Raw genomic sequence first — 19,323 nt, forward strand, 5'->3', positions numbered from 1 at the left:
GATAGTCAATGTTACAAGTTTACCTAATTGATAGTCAATGTTACAAGTTTACCTATTTGATAGTCAATGTTACAAGTTTACCTATTTGATAGTCAATGTTACAAGTTTACCTATTTGATAGTCAATGTTACAAGTTTACCTAATTGATAGTCAATGTCTCAAGTTTACCTCTTGATAATCAATGTTACAAGTTTACCTACTTGATAATCAATGTTACAAGTTTACCTGTTGATAATCAATGTTAGCTCCGTTCGCCAGGCAAAGCTTCAATTCTTCTACTCTTCCTTTTTTAGCAGCTTCAAGGAGTTTCTGTAAGTAAGAAATATAGTTTACATTTAACAGAATGTAAAGAGTAACTTAAATGTTTTTCACGCTAATGCCAGACAATAACTATATTTTAGAATGACCAATTTTTATTGGTTAATACAAGGGAGACAATGTTCTCTATTGAATACAATAATGTGACAAACATTAGTTGGGGTAGGGGGAGGGGTGTAAATTGAAAGCGGTGAAAAATATATATTGTTTTGGCAAAAGGGGTGGTGAAAAAGAAAATAGACCCAGAGGAAACCCTGCTTATGATTACATTGTATACTGTTCCTAAGTTTTGAAGAAGAAAAAGATTTTTTTTTAAACATTTCATTCTCACATAATAAAGCTAATCTGAGTGAAAATTGTGTTTCAATATTTTCAATATAAACATGTAATCTATAACAACTTGGAAAGGAGCAGTGTAATATTTGTATGTTTGATGATATAACTTGTTTGACAGATTTACTTTGAATGTCTCTAAGTTTTCTCTGATAAAAAAATAAAAGTTGTTTTTAATATTTTAGCCTAAAAACATATTTTCAATCAAGAAAAAGAAATTAATAAATAGTGACTATTTAATGATCAAGTAGCCTTTTGACGGGACATATTTGACACTTATGTGTTTTTACAGGTGTTAATCATTACTTCCAAGTTTTATGACAAACAATAGGTAAGCTTAGGTAATTAAAATGAATAGACCTCTTTTGAGTTTGTTGCATTTCTGTCAAAAACTTTTTGTTTCAGTGAACATCATTCATGCGCTTAGGGGTCTTCGTCACTTCTTTCCCATGTTGAGCGAGCAGTTAAAAAATATAATGCTTTATTGCAGGAGTTATAATGGTTACAGTATTTTCTTCATAAAAAAGCTTCTGTCCAAGTTTCTTAAAATTCCATGAAGGTTTGACAAAAAAAAATTGATGTCTAAAAAAAAAATTTAACAACAGAATGAACCTTAATGTTGACGCCGTCGAGGGAATCTAGGATCACATTGTCTCGCTTTCGCAACATAAATGTTGGAGGCTCGACAAAAATCACTTGACTGTTTGACTATAAAGAAGAAATATCTTACCTCATTCCAATCTTCCATATTTCCTTAAATAGAAAAATAAATGTATAAATCTGTTGAGTGATTATTGCGTTTAAACCCGCTGCAATTGTTTGCACCCTTCCTAAGTCACAAATTTGATGTTCAGTAGTTGTCGTTTATTGATGTGATTCATAAGTGTTTCTCGTTTCTTGTTTTTTTTTTTATTAGACCGTTAGTTTTCCTGTTTGAATGGTTTTACACTAGTAATTTTTAGGGCCCTTTATAGCTTGCTGAGCAGTGTGAGCCAAGGCTCCGTGTTGAAGACCATACTATGACCTATAATGGTTTCCTTATAAATTGTGACTTGGATGGAGAGTTGTCTCATTGGCACTTATACCACATCTTCATATATCTATATACGGCAATACTATTTGGGTTGGACAGATTATTCACACATCCTGAGCTGTAGCTCATCAGTCTTTCAAAAGTCAGACTATTAGGCCAACTAAAATTAATTAGTAGATTTTCATCCAAATTTTTGAAAAAAATGGGGCGGGTGGGAGGATTTTATTTTTTAAATTTTATTTCATATGAAACCCTTGTCACGAGTTCTTCATACCGCGGGGTATATGCTAGTGCAAAACCAGCTTGTCTAATGTTTATACAGGCTGTATAAGGAATCCTACACTTTTTTTTAAACTTTAAAATAAAAATCCCTGATTGACAACCACTGTTATGCCGCTTTAGAAACCTATTTATAGTATACATCAAAAAGAAGAGAAATGCTCTCTTTAGTTGGACTATACCTACACCAAATTTATTTTGATTTCTAAGCAATGATTTGTAGTCCCCATAAAACCAATAAAATGTATTGATACAATTGTATGCAACACAAGTATTATGAGTACAGAATAAAATGTAAACTCAGTGTTGAAAGTAATTAATATGATGCAAAACATGACCTTCAAAAAGTGGTAGTTGTTTAATGACTAAATTGAGGGTATTAGGACAGTTACAGTGGGTGTTTGCTGTTTGTCAACAAAAACAACAGCCATGGGTAAATATAAGGGCTTGTTATAATTAAAATCAGCGGCGTGTTTGTCGACTTTTTTCTCAATATAAGGTCATAAATCAAACAAGTTCGTGCTTGTGTCAATTTCTTTAATCATGTCATGTGTTTTGTACCAATTTGTTCTACGATTCTTGCGCTCTGGGTATCATTCACAGTCCATTTCCTGACACAAAGTCATTGTGTAAATAATAAATAAAGAAGAAAACACGGTTTTCGATTCACTTGTGACTACCGCAGTTTGCGTTCAATGACAAGGCGTTTTACTCGTAACTGGAATATTTCATGCCCTTCTCGTTATCAATCTCTACTCTCGGTAAATGATATTATCCTCATAGAGGAGCAGAATGTGTCGACTTAATCATTTTCGTTAGATTACTCGAAGAAATACAAAAACAAATTTTGAAACAGGAAGTTTTGAATGAAACGAAATTATCGATGGTTCCCGGTAACGGACATGAACAAAATCCGGAAATCGTATTTTTGTTTAATAAAAAAAATCGGGGCGGGCGGGGATGAAAATCTAGCAAATAATTTTAATTGGCCTTAAAGAGTGTATGGTACTTTGACAAAAGGACAAGTTATTGCACAGCTTTCAACAATGAGGAGTGAATACCTTAATTACCTATACCTTTTTATCTTACAAGTATTCAGAATATTTTAAGTCTATACAAAATTATATTCTTTTTTATCATGGAAAACAAAACCATCCATATTTGAATTATAATTATGGGTTTACTGGACAATGGATTGACCCATCAGCCTCCCAAACATGAGACAGATTTTTACAATTTTACAGAGTTTTCAAAAATAAGATTTTTCAAAAAGGCAGAAACATTCAAAACCCAAAAGACACTAGCAAATAATTTATAAATATATCATGTGTGTGGAAATATTATTTGTGAGCTCTTGTCCCTGGGGAAGTGTAATTGTAAATTTTTATATTCCCAGTCTTTCTCTGCCTGCATTTTCTGTTTTTTACTCGAGTCAACGAGAGACAACTGACGCTAAGTGATGAGAATGTCAGGTGAACTAAAACATATGTGATACAATACATACTAATTTAATTAAAACTGAGGTCAGCTATATTTATCAGTAAGAAAGTGCCTTCATCTAAAGCATCTCTGAAAAATATTGATAAATCATATTTACTTGTTTAAGTCTGATATATGTAAAATATATGTATCACTTAATAATACTTTATCGGTACTTCTTCAGTAACTGTTGTGATATATATATGAATGTTTCTTTATCTTATAAACATATCAATGTTTGTGTGTTATTTCCTGTTTCAACAAAGTAACTATGAACAGTAAAGGTATATTTTTTAATTATTTCATTAACATGAATAAATCCTTACCTAGGCCTTATGGCCAGCTTCATGAAAATGTAGACCTTGTCATTTGAAGATAATTTTTTTTCGTTACCTATATATTGACATCTACATATTTCCGTTCTTACTTTTTTGGGTTGTGTTCTCATTGACATATACTGTTGAAAATATTGTGGGAGTTATGATTTGTTTTACCTGTTTCATATAGGCTTGATGTCAGTGTGGGATGTAGCCTTAGCACTCCATTTAGATGAAGTAAACGTTTAACAGTGTGGCTGTGTTCTGCTTTCTATATTACATTTATAGTTGTTTAAGCTCCAGCAGATACATGTTTGTGTACCTCACATTTTTTGTTTTCCTTTACCCCAAGTTCATACTTAAGTTCAACCAGTCTATTTTTGAAGGAAAATAATTTTGCAATGATATCATGTTCTCTGATTTTTGTCTTGTTTACTATGAAGTATTGGTTTTTAGTATTTTGAATGTTAACACTATTTATTGATTATCTCCACTTTAAGAGCTTGAATATTCGACTGAACACTTACCTATAACATCATCTTGACAAGACAGGGATCAACTTGACTGGACAGGGATCACATCGACAGGACAGGGATCAACTTGACCGGACAAGGATAAAATAAATACAGATGACAGATGCTTAAAATGAGAATATAAATGTTTCTATTTCAGGTTGAAATAATAATTGCATGTAATAAAGATGTTTGTGTATTGTTAGACCTCTTTTATTGATTGGTTGCTGTCTCATCGATATAGGCCTCTAAACCTTCACTCATACAGGATGCATTCTTTGTTTTAATGTCTTGTTTACGGTATAAAAACACAGGTCTTGTGATATTTTAAAAGTAAAATATATCGGTCAATTATCTCCCCCTGTCAGAGTTAAAATTAACATTCACTCTTTTGAAATAAATTTCAATAATAAATGATTGTATATAGTTTACATACAATGTGCATTTACCTATAATAACAACTCAACTGGACAAGCATTAAATTGACTGGACAGTCAATGATCCCAAGAACTGGACAATAATTACGAGGACTGGACAATGATCAAATAAAAATCAATAATAGACATTATAGATGTTGAAACTGAAAATATAAATGAAATAAAAACACGTTATAGAGACACTTGTCTATTTTTAAAAACCATGTTGACCTCTTTTGTTGATTGGTTGCTGTCTCATTGACATATACCTCCCATCTTACAATCATAAAACACATTTTAATTTCTTAGTTAACACTCTATTTGTAATGCTTGCAATGTTTAATTAGTTTCAACTCCCAAATGCAATTAATTTCAGAATTATGTCATTTTATTTTTGTCTCCCCTTGTACAAAAGCTGCAGAATGCAAAATGTTAATCTTTTTCAAAAAGAATTAATAAAAACACTTGTTTAATGCTTTTTTAGAATGAATCCTATAGTTCTGGATTATCTCCCCTTTAAGAATTTTCACATTTAAAATTTCAATATATTTCCGAGTTTCAATCGATACAGTCTCCACGATAAAGTTTTGAGTCCACAAGCCCTAAGCTCAATTTTTTAAAACTTTTAGTTGTCTTCTGTCGGCTTGTAGAGAAGAAATGTACAAGCCTGCAAGCAATTTTACAAGCCTGGGTCATCATGGTCATAGGACTTGTGGTTAAGCCTGAAGACTGTTGATTAAATAAATCATTAAACGTTGCAATACAATTTGATTTGTGCATCTTGTTTACTATAATGTATTGGTTTTGGGTATTTTGAATGTTCAAACTATTTCTTGATTATCTCCCCTTATAGAGTTTGACTATTTTACATTAGAATTAAATTTCTGTAGTAATTTATTATGATCCTATATAGTTAACATATGAAGACAACTTACCTATAACAACAGTCTGACTGGACAGTGATCAAGTTCACCGGATTGGACAAGGATCAACTTGACTGGACAGGGATCAAATCCACTGGACAAGGATCAACTTGACTGGACAGGGATCAAATCCACTGGACAAGGATCAAATCCACTGGACAAGGATCAACTTGACTGGATAGGGATCAACTTGACTAGACAAGGATCAACTTGACTGAACAGGGATCAACTTGACTGGACAAGGATCAAATCCAGTGGACAAGGATCAACTTGACGTGACTGGAATCAAATTGACAGCATGTGAATGAATACTGATGATAGATGTATAAAATGAGAATGTTTCTATTTTAGGTTGAAATAATAATTAACATGTTATAAAGATGCTTGTCCATCATGTCTATTGTTTGATTCCATTTTGACCTCTTTCATTGATTGGTTGCTGTCTCATTGGTATAGACCTTTACTTTTACAAGATGCATTCTTTGTTTTTAGTGTCTTGTTTACTATAAAAAGACAGGTGTTATGATATTTTGAATGTGAATATATATATATGATATATATCTGTTAATTATTGCCGCCTGTCAGAGTTGAAATTCTACATTCAATGATTCCAAGGACTGGACAATTATGAAATAAATATCGATAATAGACATTATAGATGACGTTCAAACTGAAAATATAAATGAAATAAAAACAACACGTTACAGACACTAATCTATTTTTAAATAAAATGTTGACCTCTTTTGTTGATTGTTTGCTGTCTCATTGACATAAACCTCCCATCTTACAATCATACAGAACAGTTGATTTTTTAGTTTAAATCTCTATTTGTATTGCTTGCAATGATTTATTAAGCTTCAATCAACTCCCAAATGCAATTAATTTTGGAATTATGTCATTTTATTTTTTGTCTAGATCTCCCTTATATAACAGCTGCTGAATACAAGTTTTGCTAATCTTGTTCCAACAACATTAACCAGATGCTCTGCAGGACGCAGCTGTATACGACCACAGAGGTTGAACCCTGAACGGTTGGGGCAAGTATGGACACAACATTCAAGCTGGATTCAGCTCTAAATTTGTTATTGTGATTAAATAGTTGACACAGTATAGGTTTCTGACAGTATGAATGTGGTCTAATACACTTAAAATTTGTTTTTTGCCTTTGAGCAACTATGCTGTTGCATACTAATCCTCTCAAAAAAATGTTAAATGAGAAAAATTGAACCCCCCGCCCCTATTTTTTTTCACATCCCCCTTTCCCTTATTCCAAAAATGATCTCAATTCAAATTACTAATGGAGTTTGCAGCAATAACTACTCATTTAAATACATCATAAAATATTAAAATGTAAAAAAAGTGCTTGTTATCACTGAATGGTAATGATTGTTTTAATTTATCAGTTGGTAGTAAAAGTGAATATACATTGTATATTGTATAAAACAATGATTTAAGTTGATTCAACTACTATTCTGGACATAGAAAGATAACTCCAATTGAAAATTTCTTGCTATTGCACAATATTGTGCAATTAAATATTTCTTACTATTGCGCAATACTGTGCAATTGAAAATTTCTTGCTATTGCACAATACTATGCAATTGAAGATTTCTTGCTATTGCTGAATACTGTGCAGTACATGTTTAGATTCAGCATATCAAAGAAGCCCAAGAATTCAATTTTGGTTAAAATCAAACTTAGTTTAATTTTGGATCCTTTGGACTTTAATGTAGACTTATTTGAAAACGGGACCAAAAATTAAGAATCTACATACACAGTTAGTTTTGGCATATCAAAGAACCCTAATTATTCAATTTTTGATGAAATTAACCAAAGTTTAATTTTGGACCTTTGGGCCCCTTATTCCTAAACCGTAGGGACCAAAACTCCCAAAATTAATCCAAACCTTCCTTTTATGGTCATAAACCTTGTGTTTAAATTTCATAGATTTCTATTTACTTATACTAAAGTTATGGTGCAAAAAACATGAAAAATGCTTATTTGGGCCCCTTTTTGGCCCCTAATTCCTAAACTGTTGGGATCTCAACTCCTAAAATCAATCCCAACCTTCCTTTTGTGTTCATAAACCTTGTGTTTAAATTCCATCGATTTCTATTTACTTATACTAAAGTTATTGTGCGAAAACCAAGAATAATGCTTATTTGGGCCCTTTTTTGGCCCCTAATTCCTAAACAGTTAGAACCAAAACTGCTTAAATCAACCCCAACCTTCCTTTAGTGGTCATAAACCTTGTCTCAAAATTTCATAGATTTCTATTTACTTAAACTAAAGTTATAGTGCGAAAACTAAGAAAATGCTTATTTGGGCCCTTTTTTGGCCCCTAATTCCTAAACTGTAGGGACCAAAACTTCCAAAATCAATCCAAACCTTCCTTTTGTGGTCATAAACCTCATAGATTTCTATTTACTTAAACTAAAGTTATAGTGCGAAAACCAAAAGTATTCGGACGATGACGACGACGACACTGACGCCAACGTGATACCAATATAAGACCAAACAATTTTCAATTTTTGAGGTCGTATAAAAACACTGGTGTAATGCTACTTAGAATTAATGCGCCAGCTCTGGATTATCTCCCCTTAAATAAAACAAACACTGGTGTAATGCTACTTAGAATGAATGCGTCAGCTCTGGATTATCTCCCCTTTAATACAAAGACTGGTGTAATGCTACTTAGAATTAATGCGCCAGCTCTAGATAATCTCCCCTTAAATAAAACAAACACTGGTGTAATGCTACTTAGAATGAATGCGCCAGCTCTGGATTATCTCCCTTTTAATACAAACACTGGTGTAATGCTACTTAAAATGAATGCACCAGCTCTGGATTATCTCCCCTTTAATACAAACACTGGTGTAATGCTACTTAGAATTATTATCTCCTTTTTAAGAATTTTAACATTTAAAATTTACAATATATTTCTGAGTTTTAATTGATAAAATAAATCAATAAATGTCCAATATATAAATATAAGTTCACTCACCTATATCATGTATAGCATGTATAGTACATGTAATTAATTATATGAACCATGAATCAAATAAATATCAATAGCAGATCTTCAAACTGAAAATATAAAATACATGTAACTTAATTATCATGATTATACATGTTATATAGCATCGCTAAAATTTCCTGAAATTGTATTTACTTGGCATTAATGAAAAAAGAAAAGTATAACCTTCCATAGTACATGTAGTACCATACATAGCTCAGTGGAAGAGTTTTATGACAAATTCATCATATCACCTGTTGTTAGCCAGGTTGTCTGAAATGGGAGATATGTTGTCATGCCAAAAGCAGAATGCTTTGATCTAAGCTCTCGAGTAACAAGTACAGGAAGTGAAAGAAAATGTTTCCTAAAGTTTTTTGTTGGAAATAACATACTACCAATCAGTTAATTTTAGTCAATGCTTTCGCCTCTTTTTAACGTAAATAAATTGTTTATGGCTTTGAATTTCTTGGGTACAATAATATCCCGATATCTCCACATAAACCCGATTAAAACCCTGAGAACTATAAATGTAATCTTAATAAACAGCTGTACCATGAGCGCATGATACGCACGTGGATTATTCAATAAAGTTCATGCAATCTTCTCAATGTTATATTTGAAATTTATAAAAAAAAAACTAAAGGGAGGTTTTCTTTATCAATAAAATTAAATCAGTCATCAAAGTTTAATGAAAATTGCTCTAAGCACTTTAAGGAAATTGTCCAAAAACTTGAAATTACCCCTTTTTTAATGAATAAATACCATAATCTGTCCAGTAAACGGGCGTATAAAAAATGCATCACTTTTACTATATATATATCTGATTTATCATGTTTATTATTATATTTCATCAACACAAGTCATATAATCCAACCATGTGTTTATTATCTTTCAGTCATAAACACACGATTACCATGATTACAAATAGTGCTAGTTAGACCCAGATGAGTTTGGGACAAGTTAAAGGCAGTGTTTCTTTTTCGTTTACGGGACACTTAGGAACCTATGATAGACAGACACTTTTAACATACATGGACATAAGGAATCTGTATACATTTCATTTTTTTTGTACTAGGTATGAAGCATCCAGGTCTTCTACGCTCTGAAGTATAACACTTTATAAAAATAGTTTCTGTTGCCACCACCAGACATGCCAGATAGTCAGAAAATATATGGTTAAAAATCATCAGTATGGGGAAATAACTTCTATAGTATATTAGTATGTTGACAGTTTTGGAGATGAGACTGATTTCTAGTTCTAATTCTGCTGAATGTTGACTCAATTGTACATCTTATTGAGTTATTGTGCTAAACATCTTTGCATTTTGATAACTTGATTCTATCTACATGATTTATAATGATTTCTATAAAACTAGAGGCTCCATTTGGAGCCTGTGTTGCTCACATGATATTCTTATTTACAATTGATGCATGAAATAATGCCGTTGTACTTTTACTCTAGTTATTTTTTGAAATACAAAGGTTTTTCTACCTCAGGCATAGATTACCTTAGCTGTATTTGGCAACACTTTTAGGAATTTTGGATCTCAATGTTCTTCAACTTTGTACTTTATTTGGCCCTTTTTTATGCAGGGATCTCCATGGCCTGTTTAACGATGGCGCCCCGCCATCGTTCAAATGTCTTGCGCCATCGTCAAATGACTCGCGCCATCGTTCAATTGTCTTCCGCCATCGTTCAAAACTGTGATCGTTTTCATAGCCTGATGCCATTTTTGTAGCAATTATAATTAAATGCATGTAATTGCATGACCCTCAGGCTTTTTTATAGTATAATCCAATACAGTTCAAACGCCTGAGGGATATCCGGATTAAGATAGAGGATTCATTTGTCGAATTATTTAACTAAGTTTTCGCATATGCTTATGATAATTCAGATTAAATAAATAAATTAATAATCCAATTACAAAGTTTAACAAGTCGACCACGTGCTTTTATTTTGACTTACGCAATCAGCACCCCCCTTTTTAAGAAGTACAAAATAAGACGTAAAAAATAATTATTATTTCATCGCAAATAACTCGAGTACTTCTGTATTGTAACGATAATATAGAATTACTTTAAAAGTTAAAAAGTAAAAACTTTTAATATTTCCTGTAAAGAAATATCGTATCGTAATTCCGAATTCATTTCGTAGTTTACAAACAAATTGATACATCCGCGTTTCCGGTTTCTATTCAGACTCAAAAGATGCATGTTGCATAGCATCGATTTGCTAGATAAAGTCATTAAAAACCTTTTCATTTGACAACGGTTGCTTTACAAATCTTTTTAACCTTTTACATAACCCGTACGACTCGTTTTGTCGTGGCTGCAAACCAGCCATACCGGTAATGGGTTCATGGCTTCTGAATTTGACTGTGTCCGTGAAAAATAAGCTCCACATGATTTTTAACCCCCATAACAATTACCAAAAATAGCAAGAAAACTACATGGGGACCTTCGTGATAGCTATTGGTCATTCTCGACTAAGGGAAAGGGAGGGGGCACGAGGGCTTGGCCTTTGAAGGGTTACAAACGGCAATTATTGAAAATATGTATACTTCTATATAGAATTCATAATGAAAATTCAAATACATATAATTTAAATAAGCAATGAATTAGCATGTTCACCTATCCTTATGTGGAGGGATGAAATACTTTCGATCGCGCTACTGTACGGCGTAGATACGGTTTATGATGGTGAAAGTTCCTCCATCGTTCAATTTTCATCCATGGAGATCCCTGTTATGTATAACTTTTTTTGGATTCAAGCGTCACTGATGAGTCTTTTGTAGACGAAATGCGCGTCTGGCGTATATATAAAATTTAGTCCTGGTATCTATGAAGAGTTTATTCAGAGAAAAGAGTCAAAAACTGCATGTTTCCCCTGTGTTCTATTTTTAGCCATTTTGGTTGGCAGGCAGGGTCATTTGACACATTTTAACAACAAAATACCCTAATGCTTATTTGTGGCCATGTTTATTTAAATTTGTCTTTGGTAAAATGTTACAAAAATTTACGAAAAATTGTAAAATAAAATTTGACTTCAAAGGGCAATAACTCCTAATGAGGTCAATCGGCCATTTTGCATTTGTTTTGATCATGTTGAATTATTTTGTAGATCTTACTGCTGAAACAATTTTGCCATTTACAGTTTATCTCAATCTATTATAATATTCAAGATAATAACCGAAAACTTCAAAATTTTCTTAAAGATTAATTACCGCTTAAGGGGCAGCAACCCAACAATGAGTTGTCTGATGAATCTAGCACTTTCAAGGCAGATAGATAGGGACCTGATGAACATATTTTGATATTTGAAAACAAAATAGTAGTGCATATGAATATATGTGCTTCACATTCTACGTGATATTTTTTCTCTTCAAAACTAATAGTCCCAGAAAATTTATTTGCAAAAACAAAACAGACAAAAATGATATTTCTATATCTAAAAAATGACATTATGCTGATTTTGTATATATAAAATAAAATATTAAACCTACCTGCCTACCCATGAAAAATAATATTCCGAGCCAAGTTATTTTTTTTGGGGAAAAAATAAAATATTTTACCCACCTACCTACCCTGTTTCAAAACATAGGGTCGGAAAAGGGCAAACAAACAATATTTTAATTTAGGCCTCAAAAGGAACATTCATGCTATATATATGTTTGGTTTCATTCCATTCAGTGGTTCTCTAAAAGAAGAAATTTGTATGTATTTCCCATAGGGTGCTACATGTATATGTATGTTAAACTATTAAAGTCCCTGGTTGGCGGCCATCTGGGATGCTGGATAGCCAACAAAGTAACAAAACTTGGTAATGGTCAGCACCTAATAAGGAACATTCATGCTATGTTTGGTTCATTCCATTCAGTGGTTCTCTAAAAGAAGTCATTTGTATGCAATTCCCATAGGGGCCTATGTTAAGCTGTAAAAAAAAGTATGATTCATAAAACTTCTAAAAACTTTTAATTGAAATGCCCATCAAAATCCAAATAAGATTTCATCTGTCTGAAACACAAAATGCATTGAACTTTAATACATGTATACATAGGCGGATCCAGGGTCGGGGGGAACGGGCCGCCCACCCCCCAATAGGTCAGTCGGTAGGCCCCCCGCTTATGAAAAGTTCTGGATCTGCCACTGTTATATCCAGATGACAGCCAGATGCCCAAGTCTGACAGCTTGAGATGGAATTACAGAAAATCCTATACATCAACTGTTCAATTTTAATAAATGATGTTTTCCGTATTTTCCTAATAATTTTTTTCTCTATTTACATTTATCTTATGAAAATCTACCCCTTATTCAACATGGCTGCTCTTAGTCCAAATAATTATGATGTCTGGCAAGGCTATTTTAATTTTTTTTTCTTGGACGCCTTTCTCCCAGAAAAGAAATAAAATAGCCTTGCCAGACGTCATAATTATTTGGACTAGGCTGCACTATTTAAAACCTAGAAGGAGCCTATCCACACTTGTGTGGGACAACCCCTGGGAGTAAGATTTAGACTTAGTTAGTAACTTAGTATACAAATCCTTGCTGGGGCCATTTTCAAAATACACGTCTTATTTAAACCTACTTCTTAGAGTTGTCGCAATATCTTGGTTATAATCTTTGAGTATATTTGACCAAACTGTCTATTTTTGTCCTTTCTTTCGTATCTTGTAACAGGAAACATATTTGTGACAGGGGGCGCGAAACTAGAGCGCATAATATACAGCTCGGTTCGGACTTGTTTCCGGAAATTCTCACGATATTCATAATAGTTTAAAATAAAATAAAGTAGTTTATTCAGGGCCGTAACTACATTGAGGCAAATGTTTTAAATTTAAAAAAAAAAAGAAAAAGAAACTAAATCAAAAGATTGTCTTAATATCAAATTGTTTTCACGGAAAGTGTCTTGCAAGAACCAAGTTCTGAATCAGTTCTCGTCACTCTCTGATGTCGCCCCTGCATGTTTTTCTTAATACATGTTTCTATTTTACTTTTGGTTTCCAGAGTTGATGGTCTATTGTTTGTACTTCTGTGTCCCGGGTTTGTCTTTTGTTCATGTACTGTCCTATTTAATGACTAGTCTGAGTGTTGATTTTCATTTGTAAACGTGACATGTTAGCACTGTGTATTATGCTGCATTATGCGAGAAATTATTTAAAGAATATACGATACTACTCACACTGGACACAGAAAGAAATGGTCGTTTCTGCATGGAGAATTGAACTTAATATCAAAGAATACAAAACTGCCTTTTTTGTATATAAAACCACAGGCGCTTGGTATATGATACAGTAATTTTTTTTTTGATTTATTTTTGTTGATTAAGATATTCAATTTTCCATATTTATGATACATATCTATCACTTCTGTGCATGTCTCACTTTGTTTCGTGGGATTTAAACGACTCAGAGAAAATACCCAATTTTCTTAGTATGGATTGTAAAATTTGGTATTTTCTCTGAGTCGTTAAAATCACTAGAAACTAGGTGAGATATGAAGTGATAGATATATATTATAAATATAAAAAATTGAATATCTTAATCAACACAAAAAAAAATACAAAAAAATATCTGTATCATATACCCAAGCGCCGGTGGATACATTTAAATAGCTGACATGGTTTATATTTAAGTAGACCACCAATTTCCCGGTATCAAATCATTTGTTGAAAAAAAAACATCAATGTATTGCCATATGACCTTTTACATTCAAGTGTTAAATTTGTATTAAGTCGTGTTCAGACCCTTTAACAGAAAAAAGGAATATGAAGTACACGTGCACGGGAGCTAATCGAACACAATGTCAATGTATATAAAAAAAAATACAAATGATGAATTGTCAAAGTTTTTATGCCTGTCCTTCATCTTGATATTTGCTGGAGGGTCTTCAATAATGAAAGAAACATAAATACCATAAAACCGGGTCAATATGGCCCCTAGTGTCGACTTGAGCAGTACTAGTGCTTAAAGTATAACACTGCACTCAGGGGCGGATCCAGCCATTTAAAAAAGGGGGTTCCTAAACCCGGACAAAAAAATGGGGGCGGGGTTCCAACTACATGTCCCCATTCAATTTGAAATGCACTGTCACTATATTTAAGTCTTTTTTTCATAAAAAAATCACAAGTCAGCAAAATACAAGAGAAGAACAGACAGACTGATCCGGTATTAATGATTATGAGAATTACGATTTTTGCCTTATCCTACATAAAACCTTAAAGTCTTAAATAACAATGAATCTATGTTTTTGCTTTGAGACTAGAATATTGTCAAAAAAGTAGCTAAAAATCATTTGCGTTTCTATGTAAGAAAAAGTCCGGGAAACGCTCAGAATGTACGATTTTGCGTTATTTGTCTCAGAGCTTCAGGGGCCCTTGAGCGGCCCCGAGAGCCCTCGCCAAAAATTTTTCGCCTAATATTTTTTTGCCTCATTATTAAGAGGCTAGTTACGGCCCTGTTATTAAGTTACTATTAATCAAAACCTTCAGGTTTAATATGACAATTTAATGTTAAGTGTAAGCCTAGTGTTCTTATATTTTTTGCAATACTTATATTTCAGGAAGGAAACTTAAGGGTTGATATAAATGGCTAAGTTGTTCTATTAAGTTAAGGAAAATCATTTTTCTATTAAGTATAAGGAAATTATACTCAGGTAATAAAATATGTGTCCCAATTAAGTGATAAAGTAACTGTTGGGTAAGCTACTGATTTTCTCCCTAACTTAACTTCTTGTCAGTGTTTTTAGTGAAGTAAGAGATATAAGGCTACTGGTGCAGTGTAAGGAGACTTAAGGTGGCTCGTGGGTACAAAAATTTCAGCAAAAAATTGAACCTTTATTTTTTCATTACACATTTTATTTATTGCACTATTAGTTATTACTTTATGATATGGTAAAAAAATCAACCCAAAAAAATCGATTCGGTTTGGCCTAAAGGTGACTTTTTAAATGTTTATATCATTGAAAAAGCTCCAAATTATCTCCCTTTCGTGCAAAAATGCCATTTTTTGGCATTAAATTTGTAATATCTTTTTTAACTCATTGGTAACATATATTTTTTTTTATTGTTTTCAAATAAGCTGTACATAAACTAAATAATTGTAAAATTTAAGCGATTTCTGTATTTACTTTATTTACTTTACTTTTATTTATTAGGTTACTTTTTTATTTCGATAGTACCTCTATTTCTCCTATTAGTTCAACCGAAAAAAAGGACATAAACAAAAATGTATGCTCCTTCCGGAGGCAGATTGTGAGCTTAAATAAATGAACGGTGACCCCATTTTTTTTATTTCATTTTTCTTTTAAGTATATGTTAAAGTTCGTTTATAAAAAAAATATAGCGAAATCCTATACATGTATTTGAAAAAAAAACTGATTTATACCCAGGAGCCCCCTTAAGTGATATACCAACAAAGATGTGCATACTATATAGTATTGGTTTAATTTAATAATTTGGTGGTGCAGGAAGTGATTTTAGATTTTAGTATATGCCACCTGTATATATAGTGCATCTATACTATTAAACGAGAAGACCTCATTTTGTGTGTCGCTTCTTTTCTTTCCACAATAAGTTAATCATCATGCCTCTGTGTCTTATAGGTCCAGTGCAAAGTCGCATTTGTCATCCATTCATATGATTATTTAGATTGGGTTATTTTGGGAGAAAAACGAGAAAAAAGGTGTCAGACCACCAATTAAAAGTCCCTGTCTGTTCAACCAAATTTTGCAATTTTCATAGCTTTCTAAATTTTTTATCTTAAGTTTAACTTCTTACAAACCAGGTATGTCCTGAATCGTACAGGTATCACCTTTTTTTCATGCCAATTTTCAACATACCTTTAAAGCCATATAAGAAAGAAGAGACCTTCCGAACTGATGTGCCACTAAAAATAACCCCTGGTTTTCTTGAAATCTTAAATTAGTATACTATGGAGCGCATTAATCCTCAAATTTTAATGTCAACTCATAGACAAGTAAATTTGGGCTCAAAATGGTCTTAATATATTTCTCTTTCACCAAAAGTTTCAATTCTGCAAATTTGTTGGGTAGTTTGAGTAAACAATGACATCAAATGCACTATTTTTTGTCCGAGTAGGCCTACTAGCATAAAGCATAAAGCATAAAAGATTTATTTAAAGTCGGTTATTGTATTGTTATATGTATAACCGACTTTAAATAAATCTTTTATGCTTTATGCTTTATGCTAGAACATTAAAATAACTTGATGCATATTCTTACAATAAACAATCAAACTTAGCAATACAATTTATATGTTTTGTCTACGGACAAGACATTGTATTCATATTTAATGAAATGCATTATTAAAACCTAATTTTGATATAGCTGAAAGTGTTCTCTTGAGAAAAAAAACATACATTTTATCAGGTTTATCTATCAAATGATGCTTAACTTCGAGGAAAATGGAAACAAATACATTTTGATAATGTCTACGGACAAGACATTTTATTGTTATTCAATTAAATGCTTTCAAAGATGATTGTTAAAGTTAAGATTAAAAGTTACTAATTAAATTTTAAGCTGTGTTTTTTTAAATTTTGGAAAATATAAAAATGTACCCATAATTCTTTACATATCTCAATAATTTATTGATTAAGCTAAACTGAAGACACATTCTTTTAACTGAAATCCATATATCTGACTGCTTAAAACAATCAAACTATTATTAAAACTCAATTTTGACATAGTTGAATGTGTTCTCTTAAAAAAATAACATACATTTTACCTATCAAATAAGGCTGAAATCAAGGAAATTGGATACAAATATATTGTGGTAATGTCTACGGACAAGACAATTTCAGTTAAAAAAAAATCTGTTAGAATTATTTGTGACTATACTCATGTTGAAAATACTGAGTTTTAATTTGAATAGATAACTTTCATCACCTATAAATAAGATTTAAGTTCCATAGCAGACAAATAATTGAGTTTAATACTTGTTGTGTACAAGTGTCTTGTCCGTAGACACTTCCTCACCTGCTGTTAATACTGAAATGCAAAAGATAAAGTTAGAGAGAGAGAAATACTTTTTTTTCATTTGATTTATTTAATCTAAAGTAAAATAAGGTATGCTTTTTATGACTGATAATCTGACACTTTTTAAAATCCACTCCTGTAAAGTAATTTTACAAAAATTGAGAACACTTAAATTACCATTTATTTTTTTAATTAAGATATTTCTAAGTTTAAACAACACATAGGACTAATTAAGACCCATAAAGCCAAGCAATATTGATAAAAAGACATGTCTACGGACAAGACATGTGTCTACGGACAAGACATTCTGACATATTTTTGAATTTTTTCCTCTATTAATAGATGGTAGAAAAAAATGCTAGTGGTGTTTTCATATCTACAAAGAACAGGAACTTAGCAATGCAACATAAATGTATTTATGCTTCCAGTTTACTAGGGAATGTATGTCTACGGACAAGGCATTTTTTCACTTTATTTGTATATCCAACTTTGATGGCATATATCATCAGCTAGGGTACTGCAATTTTGATAAATGAGGTAGTTTTTGATAATGTATATACTAGAAGAGAAAAAAATCAAAGCGCTGTAAGCACTGTAGGCAGTTAACCAAAAACCAAGGCAAACATAATTATGAAAACTGTGGCAATGTTGCTTCAATTTTTGTTTAAAGATTTAAAAGAACAAACATTAAACATTCATATATAATTGTACATTTATGTTCTTTTAATGAATTAATCATTAAGGCAAATAATTCATAATTTATCAAGGTTTTCAATAGCAACGTATATATCAAGTATATTTTTTTTCGTGGTCATGAGTCTTGAGTCAGCAGTGGTACAAATTCGCAATGATTGCAGTTCTTCTATTTGATCGTAATTGTTCGTATTAGTTGACTGTTAGTAGTTCAAGTTGACTTTAGTACGAGCTTGTAAAAGTATGAATGGACTTGCTTCCCTGGAAAGAAAACTGAGTTTGTGTTCTACAGTACAAAAGTTATAAGACACAAATCAGACAAATGTTTACTACTACAGGGATCAATGGTGAGGTCTGACTGACCTGTCCATAGTAAATGTAAATGACTCCCACCTTCACCCCAAGTCCATGATGTCTAAGTTTGGAATAAAATGACAGGTGTTAGGTCTAGCAAAGTGATATGCATATGTGACGCCTATGAGATTGACCTTGTACATGTATGTCATTCAATCTTTTTGAAATGGCAAACAGGAGTGAATATGGTTTAGGAGTTGGTATCTCAATCTTTTACAAAAAGTTCTCAAAACACACACAAGAGGGTGTGGGGTGACCCTAGAGACTACCCCTATTTTTCATTTGATTTTTATATTGTCCCATACATGAATATATATGGTTTAGGGGTGAGGATCTCGACCATTATCAAGTTTTCAAACAGGAGGGGGTGGGGGACCCCAGTGACTTCCCCTATGCTTCATTATTTGTTATATTGTCCAATACATGAATATATATGGTTGAGGGGTGGGGATCTCATCTGTTTCCAAGTTATCAAACAGGATTGGGTAGGGTGACCCTTAGGACTCTCCCTATATTTCATTTGATTAGTTCTTTTGTCCCATACATGAAAATATATGGTTTAATTTAAAGGTGGGGATCTCGACTGTTTCCAAGTTCTCAAACAACAGGAGGGATGGGGTGACCGCAGGGACTCCCCCTATAATTTATTTGATTTG

At 32.3% G+C, this 19,323-nt stretch overlaps 1 long non-coding RNA gene across 3 annotated transcripts in view; it reads right to left on the bottom strand.

Moving 5' to 3' along the window:
* Positions 1 to 223: 223 nt before the first annotated feature.
* LOC139498915 (uncharacterized) overlaps positions 224 to 19,323 on the bottom strand; it is a 437,948-nt gene continuing 418,848 nt past the window's right edge. Inside the window, exons 1-5 of one of the 3 annotated variants that reach the window (XR_011658042.1) lie at positions 5,623 to 5,911; positions 4,287 to 4,398; positions 3,468 to 3,532; positions 1,382 to 1,404; positions 224 to 309 (exon numbers count right to left, since the gene is read on the bottom strand). This is a non-coding gene — a long non-coding RNA (uncharacterized lncRNA). Of the gene's footprint in view, positions 310 to 1,381; positions 1,405 to 3,467; positions 3,533 to 4,286; positions 4,399 to 4,720; positions 5,518 to 5,622; positions 5,912 to 19,323 lie in introns of those variants that run through there. The other 2 variants (XR_011658041.1, XR_011658043.1) reach the window with 2 other exon arrangements.

This window comes from Mytilus edulis, chromosome 12 (genome assembly GCF_963676685.1).
Source record: "Mytilus edulis chromosome 12, xbMytEdul2.2, whole genome shotgun sequence".
NCBI lineage: Eukaryota > Metazoa > Mollusca > Bivalvia > Mytilida > Mytilidae > Mytilus > Mytilus edulis.